The following is an 8,148-nucleotide window of genomic DNA, read 5'->3' on the forward strand; positions in this document are numbered from 1 at the left end:
CCCAACAGTGCTGGGCTCATGTTTACTTCCTTGTTTGCATGTTTGTCCTCGATGTCAGCAGAACTCTGAGAACCAGTTTCCCAAAACTGGCTACCTGTCTGGCCGTGCTGGGACAGCAGAGAAAACACCCTGCAGATAGGTCATCAATATAGATAACTTCATCCAACAGAGGGGCTTGAAAAATAATTCTTGAGAATCCAAGTGGGGAAAGGGGCTTGGGGGAAGAGTGGGGGTGCAGAGAGAGAGAAAAAAAAAAAGGAAGACAGGACCCCTCTAGGGATTAAACCATTTACAACCGCCCCTTCAAGGAGATGACACAAAAGGTCTTGAACACTTTTCAGCCTCAGAGTAAATCTGTTTAGAATTCAGCCAAGCTCTGAAACCACTAGAGAAAAATCGCCAAGCCAGTTCTAGGCGGAAGAGCTGGGGGAAGAAATCTGGAATTCGGATCTGTGACCGTGAGCACCACCAAGCCTGGAACTGGCAGCCGGGGAATGCCCAAAACCCACTTCTTGGATGACTTTAAAAGGGTCCCTGAGGGGCCGTGCTGTACGGGGTGGTTTGAAGTTCCCATGCATCGGACCCAGTGGGGGCTCAATAAATACCACCGCTACGACTCCCGAGCCCAAAAGGCAAGCCGGGAGCACAAAATTAACCCCAAAATAAATTTAACCCCAAAATGCTGCCGCTTTCTGCCAGGCACACCCAGACACTGGGCAGAAAATTGAGATGGGACTGGGTAAAAGACTCCTCTCCTATTTATCTTGGCTACAGAAGTTATGACTATAGTTTCACAACAGGGCTGGGGCCCAGATGAATACATTTAATAAATTAAACTGAGGGCGGGGAAATTTGGGGAGCAATATCAGGTGGCCAGAGCTACCGGGGGTGGGGGCCCCCGCAGGGAGAGGGGAAGAGGTAAGGTAGTAGGTCCCGGGGTTCTCGGTTCCCGGCTCCGTCCCCGAGCTTCAGAGAGCATTCAGGGAGGAACCCGGCCCTGAGGAGTCTCACGGGTTGGATCTTCTACGCTACCACAGCGACCGAGGCCCATCTGGCCCGCTTTGACCCTGAAGGAGAGCGTCTGGGCCCAGAAGCAAAGGCGGGACGAGATACTGAGTGAATTTTCCTCCCCAGTCGGGAGCCTGGGGAGAAATCTCCCACCTTGCCAAAGGCAACCAGAGGCTGGCGAGATTGCGGGGGAGCGGCGGGGGGAGGGCCGGGCCTCGCTACCTGGGCCGGAACCCGGAGCGGAATCAGGCCTCCCGCCAAATCCAGCCTGCCAGTAAGGGCCATTAAGCCAACCCACAGCATCCCCGGGGTAGAGGGGGCCAGAGTCTCCAATTCTCTCGCTCGGTGGGGGGAAAGAAATATTTGCTTCCTATTTCACCAGAGGGTTGGGAAGATTAATGAGATCATGTCTTTAAAGTTCACTGAGCCCTCTGGATGAAAGGGGCTACAGAAAAAAATAAACCACCAGATCTCTTTAGAGGGAACAGATTTGCCCAAGTGCCATACAAGTTCATAGAAACGACCAACTTTCTAAAAGTATCAACCACCCAAATCACCGAATGGAAAGCATTACACCCCCCTCCCCACTCCCACCCCTCCACCAAAGCAGTTCTCAACCCTACTATTTGAAGCCTGGAACACACAAACTGAAGACACAGGCAGCGGAGAAGGAAATATCATTTGCGAAAGAATATTTCTGCACACCCACATTTTAGCTAAACCAAGGGATATATTCATGAGGGTTTAAATTAGTGGCGTGACACACCTAATTACCAGTGCCAGAAGAAGGCTTAGAAGCTGCAAAATGATAGGCCCTGGGACAGTTCCCCTGAAGCACAGAAACAGGGAGGACACACAGCCATCCCCAGCCCCGAGGATGCAGGGAATCTCTCCCGACGTAAGGAGTTGGGAATCGAGAGGATGCGGCTCTCCTAGGACCAGTGCAGCACCAACCCCTGAATCCGTGAAATGACAGATGGAGCGCACGCCTGCACTATTCTGGTGCCCAACAAGGGAAGGCCAGGTCAGTTGCGAATACCAGTAAGAGTCACTTAACCCCACCCCGGTAGCTTCAATTCAGCACCCCTCATTTCCTGTGCTCGAAAGGGTGACACGGTGCTGTCGGTCGGTTACCGAACAAGCTGCTCTATTCGCCCTGGTGTCGGCTGCTCGGCAGAGGCAAGAGGAAGTGATCTCGACTTACGATTTATGTATCTGCTAAGTCTCGAGGACACTTTGGGACCAAAGTATCCCAGCTGAGACATATGGGTCACTACATCTGTTACTATTGAATTGTCCACCCAGGGGACGGAGCGGTGGCAGGCTCACTAAACTGCCACTCATTATTAATGAGGAAATGGCACCTTAAACTCAAATATTATTTCAGGTCAGTTGAAAAAAAAAAAAATCTTCTGCCCTAGCTTGAGTAAAATTATGTCCCAAAACACAAATGGCAACCAAAGAGAGGGGAAATGAGAATCTACAGTTCCCGGAGAAGCCATAAATTGTTTCACGTGCCTCCTTTTGAGAGGATGGAGAGAGCTGGAGCCCTTAGAGGGGGGGGGGAAGAAAAGCGGGGGGGGGGGGAGCTGTCAGTTGGGTATGGAAAACTTCACTGAATCCACAATAAACCCCCTCTGAACTTACATCAGAAGCAGCAGTGGAGAATTCAGAACTGAAGCCCATAAAATTGTGCTGTCAGATACCTACAATATGGATATGCTTGAATTGCAAGAATTTGGAATTTTCTGATGTATAGCACAGGACTGAATTGGCAGACATCGGGTACGTTTCTCTCGAAAAGAGGACTTGTGGTCTTCCTCTTACACACGGAGTTTTCTGGGCTGAGTTTCCTGAAATGCCCATGCTTCCAGGGCTAAATCAGGAAATCAACAACCCACTTGTTCAAATCAGTGAAAGGGGAGTGAAAGGATCAGCGCATTCGTGTAGGCAGCTAGCACACAGTCCTCTGCGTACAGTAAGAGCTCAATAGATGCCACTGATTGACGGATGGATAGATCGAAAGAGCCTCTTCTGGACGAGAGAGTACGGTACAGCAAAGGCAGCGGGAGGGGTCCTTTTCCAACTGCAAAGTCTTCAGAAAGCAGTTACTAATCGATCCGCTCGACTCCCTGATGAGGTACAGCTTTGACACACTTGACGCAGACCCAGAATAAGGAAAATCCCAGTGAAAATCATGTGCAAGAGTCACTCAACCTTTCCAAGAAAACCTGAAACATCCTCACCCTTCTGGACTAGAGGCGTGATTCCGCGACCTCTTCTAACAAACTTCTCCCTGAAGGGAAGCGGTGGTCATCACCGCTTTGGGAACTACTAAATCCTCATAAACTGAGCAAATCCGAAGCCCTGGCTGCCTTCCCGGCATCATGGGGGCAGCGATTTTGATATTGAACCCACTTGATCCATTTCCTTTTCAGAGTCCCACCGGCACCTCCCTTTCTCCACCACTCGATAAAACTGCATTGCCGATGTGTCACCCGGAATACTGACCTGGTCCGTTCAACTCATTCACGAGACGGTCGGCAAAATTGTCAAGACCTTCCAATGGTGGATTTGCTCTAAAAGCATCTCTAATGGGGCAGGGAGGGAAAGACCACCTTTTCCACCTGCAGGTAGTTGATTCTTACCTAAGCAGTCAATCGATCAGTAGCGTTTACTGAGCGTGACCGCCGTACTAAGCCCTTGGGAGAGGACAACAGAGTGAGTAGAAGGTGACTCTTCGCCCCATCTCCTGCCCCCTGCCCTCAAGTGGGGGAGACGGAGACTCAAATCAATTACGGGATGAGGGAGCATCTTTTGCAACAGAGAGACCACTTTCATACGTGCAACAGAGGTTAAAATGAAAACAAACCACAATTTGGTCCATTTCATCCATGGACTACGTCACCACAATAATCAAAGTTTGGGGCCAATCTCTGACAAGGGATGCAGTCAGCATGAACAGCCCAGACTGTACTTCTGCGGTCACGTGTTAGAAGTAAAAGGCACCATCTTTGCCCTCAAGGAGCTTACAATCCTCAGAAGCAGAGCTGAGAAGTACAGATTCCCAAGCCCCCCTCAGCTACAGTCCTGGGCTACCTAGCTTGAGAATTTCTAAATCAGCCCTTCAGTAAGCGGGGAGGAGGAGGAGGAGGAAGGGGGTTGGAGACTAGACATCGAGAGGAAGGGGAAGGAGAGGAGGTGTGGATGTAATCAGCATGACATCCTTCCACCCCTATCGTTCTTCCTCCCCACTGAAGCACTAGCAGAAGGAAGTTCTCAGTGTGTTAGCTGTCTGAGCGACCCTCCAGTGTACAAAAGCTTGTTTTAAAACATCAAAGCTCGCCACGTTAACCACCCCAGATACTGGATATAAACATATCCCTTTAAAGGCACTCGCTTAGGGTCTGGGTCAACGTACGTTTTGCCTTGTCGATCCCCTCCCGGTGATCTATTCACAGTTTTGACTTACCCTACCCCCAAAAACTGGTCGAACAACTATCTTGATTTTTTTTTGTCCTCTCTTTTCAAAAAGAAAGCCATCTTAATTGGGACTGGAAAGCTCTCCTGAGCATTTTGGTCTCTGGCGATTAAAAACCCGGTTGGCCATTCAATGACTGCACAGATAGCTCTTTATTAGAGCATCTCTGTTCACGAAGTTGGAGTTAAAGTAGTGTCAGCATTTCCCCGATAAAATCCTTGGGGCACTACTTTGCTAGAAAAACAACTCCTCTAGGTGAAAAATCTGGTTCCCATTGGGAACTTTCTTCCACTTAGAGGCAAATCAATAGATTTCTTTTTTTTTTCCAACTTTTTCCCCGGATAAATTGATTAGCCGATTCCGGATGCCCTGCAGCCCCCTGCCCGCCCTCCCTCTAGCCCGCAAATAACTCTCCAGCCAGCAGATTCTTTCTGAGTGACCCAAATCCCACTCACTTCATTTCGGGGGGGGGGGGGCAAGAGCTCTGTTTCAGAGAAAGCAGCAGCATCTCCCACTGCCCAATAACAACTGCACTGGGGATGAAGTGTTGTGGCAACCATCCAAGGGGAATTCCATTCCTCTCCAAGATAAAGGTGCAGCATGGAAAATACAAAGCGAGAGGGCCTAAACGTTAGGTGAGGGCAACTTGGGAAAGCCAGAAAGTGGGCTTCCTTTTGAGGCTGAGGAGTAACCTCCTCGCTGTCCCTCCATCTGGTCTCTCTCGCCACCGACCCCCTCGCCCACGTCCCGCCTCTGGTCTGGAACGCCCTCCCTCCTCAAATCCTTCAGACAATTACTCTTCCCGTCTTCAAAGCCTTATTGAAGGCGCATCTCCTCCAAGAGACCTTCCCTGACTAAACCCTCCTTTTCTCTTCTCCCACTCCCTTCTGCGTCGCCCTGAATTGCTCTCTTTATTCATCCCCCGCCCAGCCCCCCAGCACTTACGTATGTATCTGTAATTTATTTATTTATATTAAATGACTGGCTCCCCCTCTAGACTGAAAGTTCGTTTTGGGCAGGGGACGTGTCTGTTGATTGTTATTTTGTACTCTCCCAGGCGCTCAGTACAGTAGTCCACACACAGTAAGCACTCAATACGACTGAATGAATGAACTCTTCGGGGCAGTTCTACCTTCCCGATTCATTTCCACTCTCCTTAAGGAACAGCAATGTTGAGTTACAGAAGAATAGAAACACTGTGGGGCTGCTGCGGGGGGAGAAGCGTTATAGGTCGGGACAGAACCGAGGGACTCAGAAGGAGCAACGTTAACCCAGTATCAAATCTAGATCCTTGAAAATCAGCTGCCTCATGCTTCAGGAAGGGCAAAAATGTCAAACAATGAGAAAGTCAACTTATATTTCCTCTTGATGGCCAGGAAATGCAGGATAAAGGCCAAGATCTCAACTACACCACCTCTTTTCCTCAGGCTTGGTTGTTGGATGTGGGGAATTGGAAGGAGACATTTTCTTTCACAGTTTGATACAGTTCTCCCGCCCTCCCAAAAAAGTAATAAGGGCCAGGGAGCAGAGGTGGCTGTAAAACTGAACCAGGCAGACGGGAGAACTGACACTCTCCGGGCAGAAGGGGTCTTAAGGGCACAATACCAGTCGAGCACACCCCAGTTCAGCCCAGCTGGAGGGTTCCTCTGCCAGCCTGGCAAATCGATTACTCCAGAAATCATAACATCACGCATTTACTATTCTTATTAAACACATTACCGGTACAGGAAGGGCTCGCTCTACACAGCCTCCAGTAGACATTTTAAAAGCCTGTCTTAATGCACACTTACTGTAAGCTCAGAAGCAAACAGCAACTCTTGAATCAACTCAATCGACCCTAACATTTTCTTCGAAACGGTCAAAAAAAAGTTAGCGCCCCTCTCTTCCCCTCCAACCCCCCTCCCTACACACACACACACACACCACATACCAGCGTCTTTGAACAACGAATTTAGTACCGCTGTGGACAGTTAAATCAATTCAGATTTTCAGCTTCACCTCTAGGGGTTGGAGGGCAGGGGTGAAAATAAATTCTTTCTGTTTCAGGGCATTTCTGCCCAGCCGGTATCTTAATCCATCCCAGAAGGGAACCGTTCGGCCACGGAAGGGTTTCCTGACCGGTCTGGGCTTTGGGGTACAGTATCAGCCAGACATCGGGTCACCTGAGAGTTCCCCGCAGCTTTGAGCTTCCCAGAATTAACCCAGAAAAGTAGCTTCACCTCTCGGTCCCTCCTCTAATCAAGAGTGAAACTGAAGCTGGGGGAGACGCTGGAAACCAGATCTCAACCCCAGAGAAGAGAGGAGGGAAGGGCGGATGAGGGAGAGAGGCGGGGGGCGGGGGGAGGCCAGTTCCTGTCCAGAGTGACCGAGGCGGGTATGGAAGAGATTGAGGGCGTTGGGGGGGGGGGCAAGAGAGAGAAACAAAGAAACTCAGGAAGGACAACATGAGCAGGGAAAGGAAGAGAAACCTCAAGTCCCCCTCCCACCGCACCCGGAGGTGGGAGGAGGAAGGGGGCAGATATGGAGCGCGGTGGGGGGGGGGGGGGGGTTGGCCGAGAGGGGAACCGAGGAAGGTGAGGGCGGGCCCAAAGAACTGTGGTGAGGAGAACCCGGAGGGGGAAGAGAGGGGGAGGGGAGTCTGGACTTGTAGGATTGGGGGGGGGGGGGGCAGGGAGAGGGGAGGTGTTCAGGAGAGCCGAGCTACGGGTGAGGGGCCCGGGGCGGACCTCAGGGTGGGCAAGGATGTGGGAAGAGGTCGGGAAGACCCAGGAGAAAAGGGGGTGGCCCAAGGGCGAGGAGACCGGGGGCCCCCTGAGGTAGAGGGGAGCGGGTGGGGGAGGAAGAGCCGGGGTAGGTCATCGAGAGGAAGTGGGGAGTGAAGGAGGTGGCGAGAAGATGTGGGGGGGGGGGGTTGGAAGGGGGCGTCATGGGGCTCAGGGAGGGAGAAGTTGTTGGATGGCTGGGGGGGGCGTCCTTCAAGGGGAGTGGGGGCACACGCAGCCCGCACCCACCCCCGATCCAAGAGAGAGGCCTTGCCGGAAAGCGAGGTGCCACCCAACCGGCCCCAGCCCGGTGGGGAAGAGGGGAGAGCCGGGAGCCGGGGGGAAGGAAGCGGAGCCGCCCTCCACCCCGGGCTGAGGAAAGGAAAGGGCAGCGGCTGGGGGGGGGAGGGGGCGGTGTTGCCGTCGGGGGGATCACCCCCGCCAGCCCCCGGGACAGGGTCAAGGGCGGACCCCGGCGGGGAGAGAGGAGGGGGGGGAGGGTCGCCTCACCTCGAGACCGGGGCGGGGGGCGGGGGCCGAGACGGGGCAGAGCCCGCGATCCCCCGACAGCCGGAGCGGCGCCTCCGCTTCACGGTGCCTCGCAGTGGCGGCGGCTTACTTCCGGGTTCGCCATCTTGGGCCGGACCCCGCGCTTCCGGTGACGTCATGACGGGCGGGCAGCGGGGCCCGGCCGCGGGGAGGAAGACGGGCCGCGGCCGGGCCGGGGCGGGACCGAGGGAGGAGGCTCGTTAGGAGGAGGAAGGAAGGAAGGAAAAAGGCCGGGCTTGGGTTAAACCGGAAAGGCCGGGGCCGCCGACACCTCCGAGGTACGGAATCGCCCCAGCCACCTCTGTGTTCCCCGCGCCCCCCTTCCTGGGGGGGCTACCGGCAAATGGG

General features: G+C 53.1%; 1 protein-coding gene across 1 annotated transcript in view; it reads right to left on the reverse strand.

The window, feature by feature from the left end:
- The window catches only part of SBNO2 (strawberry notch homolog 2), a 132,224-nt gene extending 124,297 nt beyond the window's left edge, over window positions 1-7,927 (reverse strand). The window contains exon 1 of the mRNA XM_029050649.2: window positions 7,762-7,927. The gene's annotated coding sequence lies outside the window, so the exon portion shown is untranslated. The remainder of the gene's footprint in view (window positions 1-7,761) is intronic.
- Window positions 7,928-8,148: the final 221 nt, after the last annotated feature.

This window comes from Ornithorhynchus anatinus, chromosome X1 (genome assembly GCF_004115215.2).
Source record: "Ornithorhynchus anatinus isolate Pmale09 chromosome X1, mOrnAna1.pri.v4, whole genome shotgun sequence".
NCBI lineage: Eukaryota > Metazoa > Chordata > Mammalia > Monotremata > Ornithorhynchidae > Ornithorhynchus > Ornithorhynchus anatinus.